Source organism: Bacillus rossius, chromosome 14 (genome assembly GCF_032445375.1).
Source record: "Bacillus rossius redtenbacheri isolate Brsri chromosome 14, Brsri_v3, whole genome shotgun sequence".
Taxonomy (NCBI): domain Eukaryota; kingdom Metazoa; phylum Arthropoda; class Insecta; order Phasmatodea; family Bacillidae; genus Bacillus; species Bacillus rossius.
This window is the reverse complement of record NC_086341.1, coordinates 38,005,747-38,029,765: the sequence shown is the minus strand read 5'-3', so window position 1 is coordinate 38,029,765 and position 24,019 is coordinate 38,005,747. Positions and strand designations below refer to the sequence as shown.

Here is a 24,019-nt window from a genome sequence, read left to right as displayed (position 1 = left end):
CGACGTTTCGGACGACATTGCAGTCGCCAGTTAACTACTACCTGATGATGACGATTGCAATGTCGTCCGAAACGTCGGTGAATTATTTTCCAAGGACACGGCTACAACCCAGAAGCCAAGCTACTACATACTATATATTTTTTCACCATCAAAATGAACACGCAAGTTCTAAAGCACGCGGCAGCTGACATGCGCTCCAAACCCACTCGGTGGAGTAAGTTATACGAGTGATTGTGACGGCTGGCCTTGAAACATTACCGGTTCGGCCTTTTCGCCCCACAAGCGTGACTACCTAGCTTTCGCGGCCACAGAGGAGCTCAACAAATTACATTTTACTACAGAATAAATTCTAACACACAAAAATCGGGGTAAAAAAATTTGACTGCTGAACACCCTTAACTTTAAAGCTTTTTTTATTAACAAAAATCTCAGCCATTGCTATATTGCCCACTTTTGCGTGAAAAAATACCAATAAAATTTGCTCCCCGGTTTAGTTTCGTCGAACGTAAAAATCTAATGCATTATTAAATTATTTTATTTCGTTAAATTTACGAAGAACAATGATTACATTATATTCAGGGATGTAAGTACATTTGCATAGTATATCTTCGTTGATTCATGGATGCTCAAATTAATTAATTTCAACACTAATTTTCAAGTATCATGTTTAAGAAGAAACATCTTTAAAACTACAGGAACACAATCTTCTTCCTTCAAGGTGCATGTTCACATTTTTTTTCAATTGTGCATAGAGTAAGGAATACGTGTATTATGACGTACTTCATTCGAAGATCTCGTTATCTGAAAATACGAACAATCTTCATTTACTCGAAGAGCATTCTTCATTGAAAAGTTCATAATTTTTCTGTTTTTGAATGAATTTTATATGATTAGGGTCATAAAAATGTTGCGAGTTTATCTGTTGTCATATTTAGTTCTAAACATGTTCTGTGAAAATTTTTAGTAATTGTGAAATGAAATAAAATATCTAATGAAAATAAAAAACTACTCAATATTTCGTGTATGCACAGACTTAAAAGAGTAATAAAATTCTGATTTTAATTATTTTTGGTTTTAGTAAATAATTTTTTCAAACATTTTGATAAAATTTTATTTCGAAAAAGAAAACACAATTACAATTACAATCCGCCGGAATGGTTTTTTTTTTCATCGCAAGTAAAAGACATCGACTACCTTACAAATATTTACACGACAACTGTAAGGGTAAATTTCATGTACTTAAGGGGCCCACCTAGACCAGGGTGTATGTATCTGTGTTAGCGAGGCGGGATATTAAGTGCGACGCTCGCTGTTGCTTCTAGCGCAAAGTATAAGATATCTTATTAGTAGGGACACCTGTATTTAGCGAATACATTTCGTGTCAAGGTATTTCACAAAATACTGTAGCTTTTCTCCTGTGGTTATTGGCTGAGGTCGGTGAGAGGTGTCGTCCCGCTCTTGACGGGACCAATGAGAATGTGGTCACCGTACTGCTGCACCCTCACAATTTGCCATGACTCTTAGAAAAAGCTACAGTGTTTTGTGAAATACCTTGACATGAAATAAAATCGCGAAATACAGGTGTCTCTACTTATTAGTAGGGGCATGCCGATTCCGCGAAAAGATTTCGAGACTAGATAAAAGTAACAACACTGTAGCGCCGTCTGTGTTTCGTGATTGGGAGAGTTTCTCCACAGGTACACATCGATTGTAAACGACACCAATCGCAGTGATTCAGTACAGAAGTAAACGCTTCCAGAGTGGCTCGGTCATATATAAGGCAACGACTTCCTCTCGCAGACGGCCGTCAATCACAAGGAAGAAACAACAGGTGCGGGTATAACTTGTTGCAGTCTAATACATGTTCACATTTTTTCGTGAAAAATGCCTGTCCATGAATAAGGGCAGGCATTTTTCGCGAAAGGATCTGAACACTTATTAGACTGCAACAAGGTATACCCGCACCTGTGATTTCTTCCTTGTGATTGGCGGCCGTCTAGCGAGAGAAGTCGTTGCCTTATTTGACCGGGCCACTCAGAACGCGTTTACTTCCGCGATGAATCACTGCGATTGGTGTTGTTACAATCGATATGTACCTGGGAGAACTCACCCAATCACGAAACACAGACGATGTTATAGTGTTTTAACTTTCATCTAGTCTCAGAATCTTTTCGCGAAATCTGCATGCCCCTAGCAATGAATACAGATAGTGATAGAGTTTACTGAGTTAGGATGAATGACAGCATGAGATGTCATGTATGGAAATGTATGCTCCCACCCAGTTGGTCTGCGTTCTCAGGACTGAGCTCAGTGAAAGGACTTGTTCGGCCCGTCACGTCAACATTATTAATTCCACCTCGTCACTGCTGAAGAAACCCTACCCCCCTCCCTTTCCCTCCTTGTAAACAAGACGGCGAACAGTTGACCGAGAACTTTCTAAAGGCCGGCTTGGCACAGCCAATCTGCAATCTGACCGTGTGACGTCTGTAGAAAGACCCTCACATAATCGCTATAACTATAGCAGGGTTTAATATTTTTGATGTGTTACATCTCAGCTCTCGGTAGGGAGTATTTTTGTGAATTGAATTGAAGTCGCATGGAACGGAAATGTGTAACGGACGGCGCTTCCGTCTGTGGCGGATGAAACAAGCCAACGTTCACAAAGCTAAAGGGAAAATTTACAGTTTTAACGGTTTAATGAATTAAAAATATTGGAAGAATTTAAAAAAAAAACTTTCAAAAATCAGGTAAAAAAGGTTTTTTTTTTAGTTTAAACCGTTTATATAGTTTAAAGTTTCGGTCATCTAGTCAAATGATTCAATAGTCGACGTAGTTCCTCTGGGAAACGAATTCTAGCGGTGGGTGCTGTAACTACGTGTGGTTCGCGTCAACAAATGCAGTTAAAAATAACCAATCTGCGTGGTTGTTTACTACGCTTGGCGTCATTTTCAAAGAATTCTACGTTAATTTTTAGTCCCAATTTCGTATTTATATGTGTATTTGCAACATGAGAACCTACGAATTTATTCGATACCGAGGTTAGATGTAACGCATCTCTATAGATCACTGAAAGACTCGCTCACCTGTTATTTCACCATATGAATAACTTTGCTTTCGCTATGTGAACAGAGGAATCAGAATCCACTTACAATTCCGACGTATGAGAATTCATCACTTAAGGCTTGGTCTTACACGCCATGATTTTATTATTTTATATTTCCTCATTAATTATAGGTGAGAGCTATTTCAAAAGTTATAACTCGATACCTCCCATGCATTCGTTTCTGCCACAAATATTTCCAAAAGATATTCACTTAGTGTGGTATCGTGGACAGGAGTAGACCGTACGGCCAGAAACTCAACGTCGAGTTTCAGGCGGCGGTAAATAGCCTGACTCCCTACATGATCCAATGGCTTTAGGGAGTAGACCTTCTAGGAGGGTGTTGAGCCCCCCAGTAGAGGAAAGGCTGCTGGTAACTCAGGATGTTGGGAGGGGTAGCAGCTTCCGCCATTCCTGACGTGAGGCTGAAGGTGAATGACATCGGCAAGGCTCCCGTTCAGGCAGTTGAAGGCATGGACCAGGCGACTCTAATGGCTGCTACCCTGCTTGCAACACAGGCTCACCTGGCGGCCTATATGTGGCAGCACCACCGGCCTGGGGTAGCACGCGACAGGCCTAGTTAAGACGGCGATCAAAATTTTAACTCCACTCGAGAAAAGAAAGTTAATTGCTAGATGAATAAACATGGAAAACTACCCAAGCTACGTTTAGGGACTATGCATCTCACTTTGTTTCCAGTGTTTGCCAAACTTTGCTGCGTGAAATAACAAACAACGTTAAAGAGAACGTGAAACCCGAAGTAATTACAGCTTAGAATTTCAAAGCTGTTTAGTTAAGAGTACCTAAACCAACCTATGTGATCAGCATATATGTATTAATTTTCGTGCTAAAAATATGACTTCGCTGTTTCAAGGTCTAGGAACGGCGGAGCGATAAGGGTGACGCCTTATAGTTTGTCAGCAACACATCGCCTCTACTCGCGAGGAACTCAACTGGCATCCTTGTCTTTTCTTCGTTCACTCGTCACCAAGATTCTCCTACACCGTAATAACCGTACAGTGCGAAAAATCTTTTAAATCTTGGATCACGTTCGCGTTTGATATTATTTGTGGGTGTTTTCTGTAAGTCAATCACGTAAAATCTTTAACGTGAAAACTTCTTTAGCCGCGTTGAGTGATTTTTGGTAGGGGCAAAACTTATGGGTTCGCGTCACCGACATGCTAGTGACGTGTTGCGCCAGACTGGCGAATCGCACCGGCCTGTGTACATGTACACGCATACATACATTAATACATTGTATATACTCGACTGTATCATGTGCGTGTTGGACTCTTTTTTTGGATTGGTAAAATCTTGTGAGTTCGCATCACCGACATGCTGTAGTAGCTGTAAGCGAATTTAATTTGACCACGTGAATACATGACCTAGGTCTGACATCACTGGGGTAAGTCATAGTTAGGTAATGAAATTTTACGTAAATTTGACATACCACTGACATCTGTTGTGACTAAAAAATGATGTAAGAATAAATTATATCATGCTGACATCGTACTGGTATATAATACCAAAATCATTTTCTTACGTAGGTACATTTCACATAGAAATGATGTCATATTACACATTTAAAAACCAAATTTTAAGTTTTCACTTCTGTTGACAGTCCCCATGACTGGATATTTTTTTTTATAATATGTTAGTTACAAAATTTTTCAACAAATAGCTAAATATTAAGAAGCACGGTGGATGAGTGGTCAATGAGTAGGGACCGGAAAAATTCGCGGATTCAATGTCCTCCAGGATAGACTCCACGATCCTGTGCATACCCGGGTAAACGTCAGCTGTTCATTGGTTACTGACTTGTGAGGAGTATCAATTGGGAGACTCGTGACTCGATACTGCTTTGACTGAGGGTCTCTAATTAACCCTGCAATCCTCCAGGTTAACAGGTGAACCAATAGCAGAAGTTTCAGAAAGGTACAATTGTTTACATTTTAGCATACCGCGAAATGAATCCGCGAATTTTTCCGGTCTCTATCAATGCGTGTCAGAACACTCGCCTCCCACCAAGCAGACCGCGGTTCTATTCCCGACGAAGTGGAACGTGGTGGCTGTTGGCCTGGCCCGTGGGTTTTCTCGGGGTACTCCCGTTTTCCTGCACCAATTCATTCTGTCGCTGCTCCACACCCCATCTCATCTCACCTCACTCATTCTTCAGGCTCGTCGGAGCGACAGGGCTGTCCCTCAGTCAGGGCAGTATCAGCCCCATTCCATCCATGCTGACCCTGTCTCAGGCGGAAAACAGCGTGTCGATTTTTATTTTTATTTACTCAACGTTCATAACAATTTTGTTCACTACCGTGACATTATGTTTGAAATAAACGTTTATTAAATATCCGTTGAGAACATTTGTGACAAAACAACAAATGTTGGAGGCTATTGAAAGGGAACTCCCTTAATCAATAGATATGACAAGACAGTAAAACAACCAACTCTGTGTGTGAGACCGGGCCTTAAGTATTTTTCTTGGCATAACTAGAGAGTTGAAATTTTTGCCCTTTTTTTCTTTGGTACAAAGTCTTGGGTGCAAATTTTCACACATTTTAATGACCATTGTCATAGTGTAACTATTAAAATGACAAGTCAAGTAAAACTAGAAACCAGTAGCTCGAGGCAGGCATTTTTCGCGAAATATGTGAATGCCGTTTAGACTGCAACAAGCTACACCCACACCGGATGTTTCTTCCTTGTAATTGGCGGCCGTCTGCGAGAGAAGTCGTTGCCTATATTGCCACTCAATATACGTTTGCTTCCGCACTGAATTGCTGTGATCGGTGTTGAAAACTCGACATGTACCTGAAAGAAACTCGCCCAAACACGAAACACAGACGATACTGCAGTGTTTTAACTGTCAGGTAGTCTTGGAGTATTTTTGCGAAATATGTCCTTACCAATGACTAGAGACCTGCAAAATTCGCGGGTTCAATGACCTCCAGGATAGACTCTACTACACTCTACACACTCGGGCAAATGCCAACTGTTCATTGGCTGCTGACTTGTGAGTCGTCTCGACTGAGTGTCTGTGATTCGACACTTCTATAAGTGAGGGTCTCTAATTGGCCCTCAGTCCTCCAGATTAACAGTGAACCAATGTCACAAGCAGCACTAAGGTATAATTATTTGAATTGTAGCATATCGCGAAATGAATCCGTGAATTTTGCAGGTCTCTACCAATGACTAACATCTGAAAAACGTCTGACCGAATTATGTGCGACCTGGAGAGACGGAAGAATTCGGGAGAAACCAATTAACACGTGATTTTGACTTAATTATTGACGTAATTTGTGAAGTCTAACCTAAGCTCGAGAAGATAACGTGAATTCTGCAGGTCTCTGCAAATGCCTGTACGTAACCTATCATTTCGTTGTCAGCTTATGCTATAAAATAACGTAAACTGTTCATTGGCTGTGGCTCTAGTTGTACGTCACTTCCACTTTTACCAGCACCATTCAGGACGCTCGCACCCAAGACGCAACCATTTGCCATTGGCTAGAAGATTTTTACAGGACGTGCCCTGTTGATGATGGTCCAATCACACGAGAAGAAGAATGCGCCAGATTTTTAAACGGCAACTCGAGAATTCAATACCACACACAACTAATATGGCCAATAATTTATTTTTTAAATTACTTCGAGTTATTTGGGCTAGGTGCAAAAACTATTAGACTGCAATTTTTATTTTTAAACGGAACCTAAATATTCTTGTGAAACAAAATTTTAATGAAATCATTTTACGACAGCGACATAATGCGCAGTAGTTGCATAACTTCATTCAATTAAACGTAATCCAGACGCCCAGAGTTCAAACCTAAATACTTTATTATTCACAGCACAAATTACGTTCAGCTACAAATTCAAAGACGTAGTATACCTACCTTTGGAAGCACTTAAGTAGGGCCATGCAAATTTCGCTAAAAGATCCCGAGAGTAGTTGGAAGTTAAAACACTGTAGCAAGGTCTGTGTTTCGTGATTGGGCGAGTTACTTAACGGTGCATTTAGAGTGTTAACAACAACCAATCACAGTAATTCAGCGCAGAAGCAAACTAGTCCTTAGTGGTTCGTGCAAACAAGGCAACGACTTCTCTCGCAGACGGCCTACCAATCAACAAGGAAGAAACCGCTGGTGCTGTTATATATACATTGTTGCAGTCTAGTAGGGATTTAGAGTTTTGCGGGGAAAATGCCTGCCCCCTGTGATGAACCAACAGTTGAAGTTTGTCGTGTTGAATCCAGACCCACGCTGTATAGCTAGGGACTGGAAAAATTCGCGAATTAAGTGTCCTTCAGGATAGACTCCATGATCCTGTGCATACCCGGGTAAACGTCAGCTGTCCATTGGCTACTGACTTGTGAGGAGTCTCAATTGGGAGACTCGTGATTCGATACTGCCTTGACTGAGGGTCTCTAAGTGATAGAGACCGGAAAAATTCGCGGGTTCAATGACCTCCAGGAGGGACTCCAATATCCTCTACGCACTCGGCCAAATGCCAACTGTTCATTGGCTGCTGACTTGTGAGTCGTCTCGACTGGGTGGCCTGTGATTCAACACTTCTATGAGTGAGGGTCTCTAATTGTCCCTCAGTCCTCCAGATTATCAGTGAACCAATGGCAGAAGCAGCACTAAGGTATAATTATTTGAATTTTAGCATAACACGAAATGAACCCGTTAATTTTTCAAGTCTCTACAAGTGAGTCTACGAAACATCACGAGGGCCTGTTGCGCTTCTGGCAGGGTTGTCTGTTCTGCGGCCGGCAGGGCCGGCGGCCCCTGTCTGAAGAGCGCCGGAACCGCTGACATCTTTATGGATGGGGGCGGTGGAAAAAGGGGGGGGAGAGGCTACGGCCTTCGCACGCGCAGGGTCACGCGGCCGTAGCGGGCACGATGACCTACGATCGCGTCCAGCGACACCCAAGGAGGTACCTTCTGAAATATATCGTGCGTCTACCCTTGTACCTGTTAGTAGGGGCAGGCATTTTTCGCGGACAAATCTGAACGCCTATTAGACTGCAACAAAGTATACCCGCACCAGCGGTTTCTTCCTTGTTGATTGGCGGCCCCGTTTGCGAGTGAAGTCGTTGCCCTGTTTGACCGGGCCTCTCAGGACGCGTTTGCTTCCACACTTAATAGCTGTGATTGGTAGAGACCTGCAAAATTCGCGGATTCATTCGGTGATAGGCTAGAATTCTAACACATATACCTCTTAGATGATTTTGCTATTGGCTTACTGTTCATCTGGACGAATCTCAACCAGTTATAAACACTCAACCAAAGAAGGATCGAATCACAGACGAACCAGCCGAGACGACTCACAAGTCGGCAGCCAATGAACTTGCGTTATTTTCTGAATGTACAGGGGAATGTGCAGTCTATCCTGAAGACCATCGAAACCGCGAATTTTTCCGGTCTCTATCAATAGGTGGTTTAACAATCGGCTTTTGCCTGAAAGAAACTCGGCCAATCACGAAACACGGACGATGCTACAGTGTTTTAACTTTCAGCTGGACTCGGCATCTTTTAGCGAAATATGCATGGCCCTAGCTATTAGCGGTTTCCTCGACATGGCTGTGAAGACCGAAATGATTCGTGGATTCATCTCGCGTTATGACGGAATCAGAGCACAAGTGGCTTTACATTGCTTCCGTGATTTACTCGCCGTATACCTGAAGGACTCCGAGCAAATGAAAAACATTTAGGCAAAAAGTATCCAATCGCGAGCATCCCAGTTGAAAAAGGTCTCACAAGTCAGTAGCCAATGAGCAGCTGGCATTTGCCTGAGTATGTAGGGGATTGTGGAGTCTATCCTAGAGGTCGTTAAAACCGCGAATTTTTCCAGTCCCTAAAGCTTGTGCCAAGGAAATTATGTATTTAATGTATTTTGCTATATAGTATTTGAATATATATCATATAAATTATATATATTTAATTAAGACAATTAAAAAAGGTTTTAGTTAAAACGAACTTTTACTACCTCGGTTCGAGCCTTAGTGGAAACAAATTTTATTAGAATGATCAAAAATATTATTTAAAAATTAAAAATTAATATTAAATTTTTAAAAACACGGCTACGCCATCTAGTTTTAAGCTCTCGTTTCGTTTCCTAGTGAACGTGCCCATAAAATAAATATTTCTCATAATTAGAGACCTGCAAAATTCGCGGATTCAATGACCTCCAGGATAGATTCTACTACACTCTACACACTCGGGCAAATGCCACCTGTTCATTGGCTGTTGACTTGTGGGTCGTCTCGACTGGGTGGTCTGTGATTCGACACTTCTATGAGTGAGGGTCTCTAATTGGCCCTCATTACTCCAGATTAACAATGAACCAATTGTAGAAGCAGCGCTAAGGTATAATTATTTGAATTGTAGCATATCACGAAATGAATCCGCGAATTTTGCAGGTCTCTACTCATAATATTTCAAACGTTTCTTTTAACATGCGCCTAACATCACAATTAATACCAAGGAATATATTATTCCCACCAGCGTAAAGTCACGGCATACCGAATGGTCACCCACAATCTTGGATTTTATTGTCGTCTGATAGAGCGCGCTACCACGCTAGGTTTATTTCTTACCTGCTAGTGCGCAATGGTGTCAATCACCAGATAGTCAGCTACTTTCTTTTTGCTACAATAGTTGCTATGGTCCTATTTTAACATTAACATATTTTTCTATTAAATTTAAACACAGCATGTGTTTTTCTGGATTAATGCAGCTTAATAACAGTGAAAGAATTTTTTGAATTTAATTTTTACATACACTCTTTCTTATTAATACCTATTACTATAGATATTTCGAAGAACCATTTTTTTTATAAACCACCAATTAGTTTAAGCAGTTTATATGGAAAAAAATAAGCCTGTTTGAACTAAATAAATTTCGCACGTTTTCGCAACAATTTGTATAAATTAAAGAAAAAATCTCCGACATTTTCATTGACATTGCAGAAACTAAGCACCCCCATGCTAGCAGTTGAGTAGGCAACCGTTAGCCTGACAGTGGACAGTGGCGATTCCGTATATATAATATTCTCGCGAAAACAAATGTAATAAGTAGAGACCGGTAAATTCCGAAAATTCATTTCGCGTTATGCTAGAATTCAAACGCATGTAACTTGTTATGCTTCTGTTTACCGCAAGGACACTTAGTTGAGAAAAAAACCTTCAGCCAAAGAAAAATCGAGTCGCATGCATCCCAGTTTTCAAGACTCACAGGCCAGTAGCCAATTAGCAGGTTGCATTTGCTCGAGTATGTAGGGCATTACGGAGTTTACCCTAGAGGTCATAATACCACGAATTTTCTAGTCTAAACATTCAAATGTGTAGTTTAACAAGTTAGTTATTGAAATAAAATATTTACGAAAGCCTGAAGAAACTTTTTTTTAAATTTACGGAAACCCTACAAGTCTTTAAAAACTGTATGACAAAAATATAAAATAACTTTTCGTTTTTATATGTGAAATTACGAATTTTTCACAGTGCAGGACAACACTTAGAAAACATCAAACCAAATCATGTGCAACGGAAATAATTTGCAGTTCAAGTTGTGTTTTTCTAATTTGTAACAGTTCTATGACAATTATAAGTAACGATATTTCTAAGTTGTGTTTTTCTAAGTTATAATTAAAGTGACTTGTAAGTTTCAAAGTCATTATCGACCTAACTTACGACAGTGCTTAATGATTGAGAGTATTTTCGAGGGTTCTAAGTTATGACTTTCTATATTCTAAGTTGTGACATTCTAAGTTACGTGTGAATTCCATTGTTAAGTGCGTGAAGCTACAGCCTTGAGACACCGCAGTCGCGCAGGAAAGAAATGTGTGTACGTATAACAGTTATATGGTTGGGACGTGGACGGCATCGTGAATACGGGTCAGAAGGCCAACCACGTACGTAATTACGTGGTCCTTATGACATGACGTGACCTTGGTTTGACCAAGACTTCATTGCGTCGATGTACACTATGGAAACAACTGTTCAGGAATTTTAAAAAAAATTCTGTTCCGACGTATTTAAGGCTCGTTCTTACAAGCCATGTTGATTTTTTTGTTATGTTTTCGTAATCTATTTTATTCAGTCCGCTCACTTGTTCTAGTAGCTAGCGTGTCTGGCAAGTGTCAAAGGGACCCGGGTTCAATTCCCGGCAGGAGAGGAGATTTTCTCCCTGGGTTCAGGGTTGGTTGTTTGTGATGACCCTTTCTAACAAAATTCAGTGGAAGGCAATTGAAAACCACTGCACAATCATCCTGCCTTAGCAAGCATAGGAATGTCACGGCTGTCATAACCGTGACGTTAGCCTATTCTCAAGCGACCCGGTAAAGTGTAAAACTACTCATTTATCACCACATTTACTAAAGTGATATTTCTAAAATTTTAACACAATACCGCCCTTGAATATAATGCTCTGTCACAAATTTGCTTAACATACATTCTCTACGGTCGGTATTCCAATACAAAAAAATAAGGGTTTAGGTGTAGAATATGCTACACCTGTACCCTAACCGTATGCCTAGTGCACGACAGGACACGGCCAGTACATTATTTTTAGGGAAGGGATTTTTGTGTCCTATCCGTGACCTATATGTAGAGACCAGAATAATTCGCGATTTCAAGGACCTGTAGGATATACTCCATGATCCTCTATGCACTCGGTAAAATTACAGCTGCTCATTGGCTTACTGACTCGTGACACCTGTTAACTGGGACGCTAGTGAATCGATACTTCTTTTGTTGAAGGTTTTTCATTGGCCGAATGTCATTCAGATAAACTGGGGCCCAATCACCGATGCGGTAAAAAGACAAACGTTTTCGGATTCTAGCCTATCGCGAAAGGAATCCGCGAATATTTCCGGTCTCTACCTATATGTCGCCCAAATTACGCGCATGCGCAGATGTCGCTTTTTTTATTATTTCGTCCAGATGACGGGCCCGCGTATGGCGCGATTAACTCGTATATTTTAAAGTTCGTGAATATCTGGAGACGTACCAAACGTTTTGGTGTGCCAAATGAAACTTTATAGTAGTGAAACCATCCTGGAACCCATTTTTTTGACTTAAATGGTCAAAAAAAGATATAAATTTAAAAATCATCTGAGAAAATTAAAAAGACGGTGCCCCGTGCGAGGTTATAAACTGGTTCCAACGGATTTTAGCGGACGTTTAGCAACCATCGATACATTTTTTAAGGCGAAAATACTAGATTAGTACATTTTACGTTTCGATTGATTATTTTTTTTACTAGGGACCGGAACAAATAGCGGTTCCTCTGAGCTCAGTGATAGACTCCACATTCCCCTACATACTCGGACCAATGCCACCTGCTCATTGGCTACTGACTAGTGAAACCTGTCAACTGGATGCTTGCGATTATATACTTCTTTGGCTGAAGGTTCATCATTGACTCAGAGTCCTTCAGGTAAACTGTGAGCCAATAACAGAATCAGTACAACGGTACATGTTTTTTTTTGTTCTAGCATAACGCAAAATGAATCCGCGAATTATTTCGGTCTCTAGGTATGACAATGAAAGTGTACAAAATGTACTCCAGGATAGTTTCGCTATCATAAATTTTGATCTGGCACACAAAAACGCTTGGTGTGACACCCAATGATAAAACAAATGACTATATATGAGTAAATGGAGCCAGACGGAGGTCCAACTTATCGAAGAAATCAACGATAACGTGAGCTCTTTGCATGCGCGCAAATTTGGGCAACATATACGTCACCGATAGTACACCAAAATCAGTTCCCTAAAAAATAAGGGTCTGACCGTGTCCTATTTTGCACTAGGAATACGGTTAGGGTACAGATGTAGCTTATTCAACACTTAAAGCCTTAATTTTGTGTCTTGGAATACCAGCCTATATGAAGGCCAGTAGCAGACGCAGAACAAAAGTACGGTTATTTGAATTTTAGCTTATCGGGAAATGAATCTGGGAGGATTCTCTTTCGGGTCGCCCTAGTTGTTGAGTCCGCGCCCCTCCATATGTGCCGGCATGTGGGTCATGAACAACCCCCCCCCCCCTTTTCCAAACTTCCACACCCCCACCGAAGAGGGGCCATTCCCTCACGCCATCCGTGGGATGTTGGGGGACCGTCGCACTAAAAGGGGGCCATCATTCTGTTAGCCACTTTTTAACGCCCGCTCTCGCGGTGGTTTTGCGCTCTACAACACACACACATACATACATACATACATACATACATACATACATACATATGCACACATGAATACAAACACACACATATATACACACACATACCAATATACTCAAACTCATAATATTTAAAATCGTCATACCAATTCCTTCTCATGAACGTGAATAGTTTTTTAAGTTTAGGATTTTTTATTTTGTTTAAAGTTTAGACGTTTCTATTTCTTATTTTTTTACATTTTTTTGTTATTTAATGTGCAGAAATTTTCAAGTTATATTTCAGATAGATATATAATTAATTTTCACGCACTCAGCAAAATGAATATTTTATTTAATCTATAAGTAGATACCAGAAAAATTCGCGAGTTCATTTCGCGATGGGCTAAAATACAAATAGTTATATCTCAATGCAGCCTCTGTTATTGGCTCACAACTCACCTAGATGACTCTGGGCCAATGAGAAACACCCAACCAAAGCTGTATCGAATCACAGGCTGCTACGTTGGGACGTCTCACAAGACAGCAGTCAATGAGTGGGTCACATTTGACCGAGTGTACGTAGAACTATGAAGTTCATCCTACAGGTCATTGAACCCGCGAATTTTTCCGGTCCCTAGTTATAAGTTGTTCTTTCGTCTAACCATCGTTCCCTGCAATCACGTTTATATAAATTTATCAAGCTTTGGGTTCGCATATTTTTATAACTATTCTTTGTATTTTCTTCTAAAGAATATTATATCGTTAACTTGTTTTAACTTTTATAATGTGTTTTAAATATTTTACTATTTTCTGCACAAAATAAATTTTATTTCATTCAAATTGGTAAAAGTGTGTGTCCAACATCTGCTCTCAAATTAGATGAGTCATCCGGAATCGAACGTTCAAGGGCATTGCCTATAACCCGACGTGACCTGTTATATACAAAAACTTTTTATAACGTCACCTGAATAACCTCTTACCTCCTCCTCCCCCACACTCACTCACACACACACATATATATACATACGCAACTTGATTATACTAACCCAAGTTTTATTTCATAACGTTTCTAATTATACACTATTTCCGTTAAAATCTAACGGAAAACCCGTTTTCCATAACTTATTTGCGTCAACAAGTAACTAGTGGTAACTTTGAAATAAATTATAATAAATAATAATAATTTGGAATAAATAAGTCAGTTAATGTCAATTTATCATAGCTCCATAGAGTCAATTTGTCATAGCTACAAAGCAGTACTTTTCTTTGGATTTATCATGATGTCGCTGCAATGTTTATTCGACGAGTTATAAATACAGACCTGCAAAATTCGCGGATTCATTCGGTGATAGGCTAGAATTCAAACACATATACCTGTTAGATAATTTTTCTATTGGCTTATTGTTCATCTGGACGAATCTCAACCAGTTATAAACCCTCAACCAAAGAAGGATCGAATCACGGACAAACCAGCTGAGACGACTTACAAGACGGCAGCCAATGAACTTGCATTATTTGGCCGAGTGTACAGGGGTATGTGCTGTCTATCCTGAAGGCCATCGAAACCACGAATTTTGCAGGCCTCTAGTTATATATCTAGATTTTCTTCTCTACGAACATGGCCCCTATTTTTTTTTTTTTACTGACCAAGATTTTTCTGTAGCTCACATTGCAAATAAAGATAAGACAATGTCAAATGGCATACAGGTGGAAAACACCTTTACGAGTTTACAGATTAAAAAAAGAAATTTAAAAAGAAAACAGTATCTGTGTCGAAGATAAAACGTTTTACAACGGCCGAAAGTATGGAAGCGCCACCGGCTCGCGGCGGAGGGATCGTAAACTAAAGTATAAGGACTGGTCGATCGTATCGTTACCGGATGGCTATCTCGTGAGCAATACGGCCGACTATCGCGTTTTACGACGCCTCTGCAGACACGCATCACGAGAGGTCCGAAAACGGCGCGCAAGCGGACGATACTTACGTCACCTGCGTCAGACGAAACACAATGAATATATTGCAATACGAGAACTATACAGATCGAGTCCGAATTCGGCCCACAGACTTCGGCTAAATGTTCATCATGGCAAATTAAATTGAAACATATATTCGACTTATAGTTAGGAACTGGAAAAATTCGCGTATTCAATGACCTCCAGCATAGACTCCACGATCCTGTGCATACTCGGGCAAACGTCAGCTGTTCATTGGCTACTGACTTGTGAGGAGTCTGAATTGGGAGACTCGTGATTCGATACTGCTTTGACTGAGGGTCTATAATTGACCCCACAGTCCTCCAGGTTAACATTGAACCAATAGCAGAAGTTGCAGTATGGTAGAATTGTTTGCATTTTAGCATATCGCGAAATTAATCCGCGAATTTTTCCGGTCTCTACTTATTGTCTTAAGTGCTTCCCAAGGCTGGCATACTGTCGTTGAAATTAGGGCTGAATAACTTTTAGCTGAAAATAATAGATGACGTATTTCAGAAAGAGCACTTAGTTATAAAACAACAGTAAAATAATTATTTGAAATAATTGGAGGTGACATCTTTATTTTCCCACAAAATTTGTGACGTGTTACTAGCCCCAATTATTTTACCGAAACCATTTTATGACAGCCACATAATTCGATGTGGTTTGTAGAACTTCATTATTTTTAAATTAATCCAGACGCTCAGTTTTTAATATTGAATACTCTCTTCATTATTTAAAGTAAAAATGTTGTAAGCACAAGATTCAATGGCGCACACCAGCCTTGAGAAGCACTTTACACCGTAAGTGGTATACATTTTCAATTTATCTTGTCGTGATGAACCTACAACCGAAGTATTTCGGCTGTATTCGGTCTCAAACGTTAGACAAACGGATGTCAAGAAAAATGTTTCGAAACAAGATACTTCTGCAGACGCTTTGAATTTTTTTTTCTGCTGTGGTTGACAAAAGGGCAGGAAAAATTCGCAGATTCATTTCGTGATATGCTAAAATAAAAACAATGGTAACTTGTGCTGCTTCCACTATTGGTTCACGGCTAATCTGGAGGACTCTGGAACAGCTAGAGACAATCGATCAAATAAGTATCGAATATCGAATAACAAGAGACCTAGTTGTCACACCATACATGTCAGGAGTGTGGCGAAAAGATTCCGAGTCCAGCTGGAAGTCAAAACACTGTAGCACCGTCTGTGTTCCTTGATTGGGTGGGTTTCTGTCAGTTACATGTCGACAGTTACAGAACCAATCACAGTGTTTCAGTGCAGAAGCCAAAGCGTCCTGAGTGGCTCGGTCAAAGAGAGCAACGGCTTCTCTCGCAGATGGCCGCCAATCACAAGGAAGAAACCGCTGGTGCGGATATACCTTGTTGCAGTCTAATAGGCGTTCAGATGTTTTCACGAAAAATGCCTGCCTCTAGTCAGAAGTCAATGAACAGGTAACGTTTGCCCGAGTACGCAGAGGATCGTGGAGTCTCACCTGAAAGTCTTCAAACCGCGAATATTTCCAAGCTCTGATTGTGTGTGATAAATAGGGACTGGAAAAATTCGCGGTTTCAATGACCTCTAGGATGGACTCTACAATCCCCTACATACTCGGGCCAAAGCCACATGCTCATTGGCTACTGACTTGTGAGACCCGTCAACTGGGATGCTTCCGATTCGATACTTGTATGGTTGAAGGTTTTGCATTGGCTGTAAGTCCTTCAGATAAACTGTGAGTCAACAACAGAAGTAATATGAAGGTACAGTTGTTTGGATTCTGGCAGAACGCGAAATGAATCCGCGAATTTTTCAGGTTTCTAGTGATAAACAAGGTGAAACTTTATGATGGGTTTGAGGCTAAGCCCGTGTGACTGATGGTGTAGTACCTAACATTTCGGCCTTGTTTCAGCCAACTTCAAGGGCGATTAATAGAGACTGGAAATTTATACATTTGTGCTTCTCACGCTATTGGCTCACAGTTTGTGAATGGAGCAGTCTGGGCCAATGAGATACTCTCAACCGAAGAAGTTTTAAATCACAGGCTACCCATTCGTGACGTGCACAAGTCAGCAGCCAATGAACAGGCTGAATGTGTAGATGACTTTAGAATTTATACTGGAGTAAATTGTAACACCTAACTGTTTCCAGTTCCTCAGAATCAACGACCGATGGCCTAGTTATCTGTAGAGACCGGAAAAACTCGCGGGTTCATTTCGCGGTAGGCTAGACTCCAAAATCGCTCACCTTCATTATGAGTCAGTGATTGGACCACCGTTTATCTGAAGGAATCTAAGCCAATGAAAAACCTTCAACAAAAGAAGTATCAAATCACAAGCATACCAGGTAACAAGTGTTACCGAGTCATTAACCAATGATCAGGTTTATTATGTTCTAGTTCATAAAGGATCGTGAGTCTATCCTAGAGGTCATTGAACCCGCGAATTTTTCGTCTCTTGAGATCTGGCCTTCTATTTAAACAGGGGCATTCGCAGCTGAGCTATGTTTGGTCCCCGCGAGCGTCCATGATCGGAGGAGGGTTTGGCCAATAAGAATGACCCTGCTAAGTAGAGTCTGCAGCAGCCTTGACAGTGGCTAATTCTTAGAGACCGGAAAAATTCGCGATTTCAATGACCTGTAGGATAGACTCCATGATCCTCTATGCATGCGGGAAAATGACATCTGCTCATTGGCTACTGACTCGTGACACCTGTTAACTGGGACGCTAGTTATTCGATACTTCTTTTGTTAAAGGTTTTTCATTGGCCGAGTGTCATTCAGATAAACTGTGGCCCAATCACTGATTCGGTAAGAAGGCATACAATTTTTGATTCTAGCCTATCTCGAAAGGAATCCGCGAATTTTTCCGGTCTCTACTAATTCTTGGATGTTGAAGGCTTCAGCACCTACGACGCACCATTTAAAGTAATTTCTAGGGACAGAAAAAATTAGCGATTTCAATTACCTGTAGGATAGACTCCAAAATCCTCTACGCACGCGGGAAAATGACATCTGCTCTTTGGCTACTGACTCGTGTCGCCTGTTAACTGGGACGCTAGTAATTCTATACTTCTTTTGTTAAAGGTTTTCCATTGGCCGAGTATCATTTAGATAAACTGTGGCCCAATCACTGATGCAGTAAGAAGGCAAACGTTTTTGGATTCTAGACTATCACGATATGAATCCGCTAATTTTTCAGGTCTCTAGTAATTTCCATGTCCCTACTAGTTATTGATTGATAGTTAGATACACCCTCTTGAGTCAACTCACAAGTCAGCATCAAATAAGCAAAGGGACATCTGCCTGAATATGCAGGTGTCTGTGCAGTCTAGCCTAGAGGTCATTGGATCTGCGAATTTTTCTAGTCTCCCGTGATTGATAATGCCGTCACAACAACTTATCAACAAACCGAAGCTAAAAGTAACAGCTTACGCCAGGGTCCCATTTTTTTGTAATAAGAAATATTTGTTCAAATATGTCGTGATTTAGTTTTGTATAATAATTGGCTACACTTAGTGCACTATGCGTGCAAACAAAAAAAATGTGGTTTGGACAACATCATTCGGTACAATTTAACGCCAAGCATTGGCTGTAGAATAGAGTTATCCCACAAGATGTTATCACGTCACGCTTTCAAGCACGTTAACACTTTCATTCTCGCAAGGGCACTCACCGTCAGTAGATAATAACATATACAATTAGAGACTTAAAAAAGAGGTGGAGTTCAAGGACCTGTAGGGTAGTATCCGCAGACCTTTATATATTTTGGCCGATGTTACTAGAGACCAGAAACATTTTCGGATTCATATTGTCATAGGTTTTAATCCAAATAAGTTCACATTTTCCCTGCTTCTGTGATCGGGCCATTGTCTTGAGTACTCTGAGCTCATGAATAACTTTAAAAGAAATAATGAATAACAAACAGCTTAGTTAAAAGTTCTCATGAGTCAGTTGGAAATAGCAGGTGACCTTTTCCCGAGTACATAGAGGATTGTGCAGTCTATCCTTGAGGTCACTGAAAACGTGAACTTTTTCAGCCCCTAACAAAAAAAAATAGCTATTTCCTTAGATTTTAAGAAAGAAAATATTTCAATTATCAGAGCTTAATTTATGAAAGTTTACAAGATAATGGGGTCAGGATTGACAATATGTAGTTCATTTGTAAGCATAAAAGTTAAAAGACAAATAATATATTATTTGTTTGACTTTTTAAATTTTGACTGTACCATATGCATTTTCGCATATATATCTTGAATTTTATTCATTGGAATTTAGCAGACCTCTACTAATGATTAGAGACCGGAAACATTTGCGGATTCCTTTCGCGATAGGCTAGAATTTAAAACGTTTGCCTTTTTACCGCATCAGTGATTGGGCAACAGTTTAACTAAATGACACTCGGCCAATGAAAAACCTTTAACAAAAGAAGTATCGAATCACTAGCGTTCCAGTTAACAGGTGTCACGAGTCAGTAGCCAATGAGCAGATGTCATTTTCCCGCATGCATAGAGGATCATGGAGTCTATCCTACAGGTCATTGAAATCGCGAATTTTTCCGGTCTCTACTAATTATTTAAAAAAATATAACTCAAAATACAGCTAGTATGTAAAAAAAAAAATTCGTACTGCTTACTTCAATGATGTCGAAGACTGAAAGCCACAAGTACGTAGCTCCGAATATTTTTTTTTCTTCTTCAGCTGAACTCGTTCGTCATTCCTCGTCGTCGATGAAAAACCAGAAGACGAAAAACCAGAAGACGCGTAGTGTCTATGTTCGTGTTATTTATTTTCGTTCATGCGTGTCGTTGACCGTAGGGTCTCTCACTCGGCGCACCGGTCACCAGCGGAAGCGGCGTTCCGTTTTCCTCTCTATCGCGCGCACGACGGGAGCTTCACGAACGAACAGCACACGTGAAACCCACGCTGAAAAGAAAAAGTGGTGATGAGAGAAAGGGAGTGAGAGAAGGTGGGGGCAGGGGGTGGTAGAGAGAGGCAGTTCCAATTTCGCGACTGTCACTTCTCGCTGTCTTCGTGGAGGCGAGCGTTCCCTTTCCCTGCACGAGCCGCACGAGTTGCACGAGCCCCTGGAATGTGACACCGCGTTATCCGCGAACGTATAGTGAATATTTTTTTCATTTGCGTTTCGTAAGCTTCTTAGTTAAAGAATTACTTTTTTTTAAAAAATGTACAATTACACGTACACAAAAAAAAACAGTGCTTATTAAATTTTAAGTAACTCTTCCGTAGCCACACTGTGAAAAAATCGTAATTTTTACAAGGAAATCCTTGGAAACCCAGTCGCTAATGATATCACTTGTAAAACGTACAAGGGACAGTAGTTTTTCGCCAAAAGATATGAACGCTTAATAGACTGCAACAAGGTATACTCGAACCTGTGGTTTATTCCTCGCGATTGGCGGCCTTCTGCGAGATAATTCGTTGCCTAATTTGACCGGGCCACTCAGGACGCGTTTACTTCCACACCGAATTACTGTGATTGGTGTCGTTACAATCGATATGTATCTGGGAGAAACTCACCCAATAACGAAACACAGACGATGCTACAGTGTTTTAACTTTCAGATAGTCTCGAAATCTTTTCGCGAAATCTGCATGCCCCTAGGCATAGCTTTGTAAAATTTGATATAGTACAACATTTGCCTTGCAATTTTATAAGTGATATATTTGGCAACGGTTTTTTTTAAGGACTAATCTTGTAAAAGTTAGAATATATTTTACAGTGTAACGAGGATATTATTTTATCGACATTATTTTCCAAGTCTGACGAATATATTTGAAGTAGAGACCCAGAAAAATTTCGCGGATCATTTTTATCGCAACGTAGATTTTAATAATTCGTACGTTTGCGGTTCTTTTTAAAGATTGGATCACTCACCTCCACGTCTGTGAGACCATCAACTGCCGGCCAGCAGCAGAGAGTGACCGAATCACGTAGACCCACAAAAAAAAAATAGGGGAAGGGAGGTTCTACAGTGAAAAAAAAAAACCAGCGATGTACATAGGACTGTGTGAATTTCAGCCTGACGCAAAAATTGAATTTGCGAAAAAAAAAATTTCTAGCGCAGGCTTGAAGTGCGGGAAGCTCACGAGACACGAATTTTTCGTAAACGGGAGGAAGGAAGAGAAAAATTCACCGGTGTGTCCGAGAGCGGGCTTGAAGCGCACTCTGCCGAAGACCACGTAGCGGACGAAGCAGACGACTTCAGTTCGCGCGCCGACCACACGGAGTCCGGTGAGCTACTGCAGAGACGGGGCGCGCTTCGCGGGGGATTTATACCGGCCGTGCGCCTTGGGCCCTTCTTGCGCCCCGCGGGGGGAGAGCGTGTTCCTGCCGTGGAGGGGGGAGACAGAGAGAGATGCGAGCTCATTTTCAACTTGTCGCTGGGTCCCTGCGCACCCACGCTCTCCCCGGCTCGTCCTGCGGCCGTAGGTGAAGGCTTTCGCGTCTTCGATCTACCACGTCCTGCATAGGGACCGGGAAAAATTCGCGGGTTCAATGACCTGCAGGATGAACTCCACAGTTCTGCGTGCACTCGGTCAAATGCCACCCACACACAGGCTGATGTCTTGTGAGACGTCCCAGCGTAGCAGCCTGTGATTCGATAAAAGCTTTGGTCGGGTGTTTCTCATTGGCCCAGGTGAGTTGTGAGCCAATAGCAGAGGCAGCACTGAGGTATAACTATTTGTATTTTAGCCTATCGCGAAAAGAATTGGCGAATTTTTCCGGTCTCTAGTCCTGCAAGAAAAACTGAATTTAGGCCCATGCATTTTTCGCGTAAAAATTTTTGCGACAACTCGGTACACAGAAAATAACACCCTCTGATTGCCCTACTGATACCACCCGTCTTGCTTGAATTAAAATCCTTATTTTTCATACCATCGGTTAACATAATAATTAGAGTCCCGGAAATATCGAAGATTCCTCTGGCCTCAGGATAGAATTCAAAGTTATAGGTGTGCTCGACCCATGTTTACTTTCCCATTGGTTGATTTCTTAGAGAGAACATTTTTATCCTTGTTATTTGGCACTACCTGATTCGCTTACTTCTCTCCTAGCTGGGCATCGTTGGCTCACGGTCGTAGAGGGGCGTGTCCAGATAACTGCGGTCCAATCGTGAACACAGTGCGACGGTGTGGAGGTTTGCATTCTAGCTTGCGACTAAATGAATGTGCGAAAATTCCGTGGCTCTAATAATAATGTACGCAGGCTTTCACGGCCATTGTCTGAAGTAGCTTGGCCTCCGGGTTGTAGCCGTGTCCTTGGCGAATAATTCACCGACGTTTTCGGTCGACATTGCTGTCGCCATCATCAGGGAGCAGTTGCCAGGTAACAGTCGGTGACATTTCCCGAGTGTAGTTAGTACTGAGGAGTCCATCCTTGTGTTCATTGAACCCGCGAATTTTCCCGAACCCTAACGATTCCTAGAAGCATATATTTTCCACGAAAAGATGCACAGCACAGCTTAGTGTTAATACGTTGTAGTATCATCTGTGTTCCGTGATTAGTTGGGTTTCACTCAGGTTCGTGTCTGCTGCAGCACTTTTGCAGAAGAAAACACCTCATGCCTGGCCTGGTTTCGCAGGCTGCCTCCAACTACAATGAAGAAACTGTTCAAGTTCTGGGCATACTTTATTGATGCAGTCGAACGAGAACTCAAGTTTTTATCGCGGAAAAATACGAGCCCCTAAAAATTTCCCTCATTTTGCAACACGTATTTTCTTAGCGAATTCTGTCGGTGACGAAAACACTTAACTCGACCACTTAGGAAACACGCTGCAATACAGGAAAGTCCGTTTTCCGCCGTAAAATAATAACGGCTGGACTATGATTGGACTATGACTAGAGGCCAGGAAAGATTGCGGATTCATTTGTTGTCATACTAAAACTTACAGTGTAATGTATACTCTACCCAAATGTGCCTTCCTTTTGGCTTGTTTGTTACTGCAGAGACTTCCCTTTGGCTGACCCACAGTCGTAGAGGGAGGTGTACAGAGAAATGTCAGCCAATCATCAAAGATATTCAAAGTTATGAATGTTTACAGTCTACGTTGCAACCAAAATAAATAGCGGAATATTCGCGTCTCTAACAGGCACATACGGTCTCGGCGCAAAAAAAAGTTTCCGTAAGAAATCGTTATGCTTAATAATTATAGACTTAAAAAAAATCTCTTTTTACTCTGGTGCCACAATGATCTCCACACACTTGTACTCAAAAAGAAAGTTTCTATTTTCCATTGGTTACTACATCATTCTACATTTATGCCCGTTGTTATTGTTTTACTGTCCTACAGTATAATTATAACACATGGTATATGTTTCATGCAGTACAAGTTAGTATGTTTTTAAATAATAAAAACACCGGACACTTAATAGAACTTGATACTTATAAGTACTTATTTATTCAACCTAAGTATCGCCACATCAGTAAATCGCATCCGTGCTAGGCCGGGGCGGATCGCAAGTAACAGTATAGATAAATAAATAAATACTAACTAGCTTGTGAGATTGCATTAAGTGATACAATAATGGAATATTTTAACGATATTGAAAACTGTAGATAAACAAAACATACTCGCTCAATACATAAAATTTATTGGACACAATAATTACACCAAAATATCAAGCTTTCACAAAAATATCCCTAATAGAATTTACATTTAATAGTAACAGGGCAAAATAGTTGTTGAAATACTACAATAATTATTTCAAAATACAACTGAAACTATACTAACTAGTGATGCTAGTAAGATGAACATAAATACTAAAGA

General features: G+C 40.8%; 1 protein-coding gene across 4 annotated transcripts in view; it reads right to left on the bottom strand.

Annotated features, from left to right (window-relative positions):
- The window catches only part of LOC134538801 (sodium/hydrogen exchanger 9B2-like), a 203,686-nt gene that overhangs the window by 144,369 nt on the left and 35,298 nt on the right, over positions 1–24,019 (bottom strand). For 2 of the 4 annotated variants that reach the window (XM_063380298.1, XM_063380295.1), the window contains exons 1-2: positions 21,385–21,475; positions 19,864–20,153 (exon numbers count right to left, since the gene is read on the bottom strand). The exons of 1 other annotated variant lie outside the window; for it this stretch is intronic. The gene's annotated coding sequence lies outside the window, so the exon portion shown is untranslated. Of the gene's footprint in view, positions 1–19,863; positions 21,492–24,019 lie in introns of those variants that run through there. One more of the 4 variants, XM_063380296.1, reaches the window with a different exon arrangement.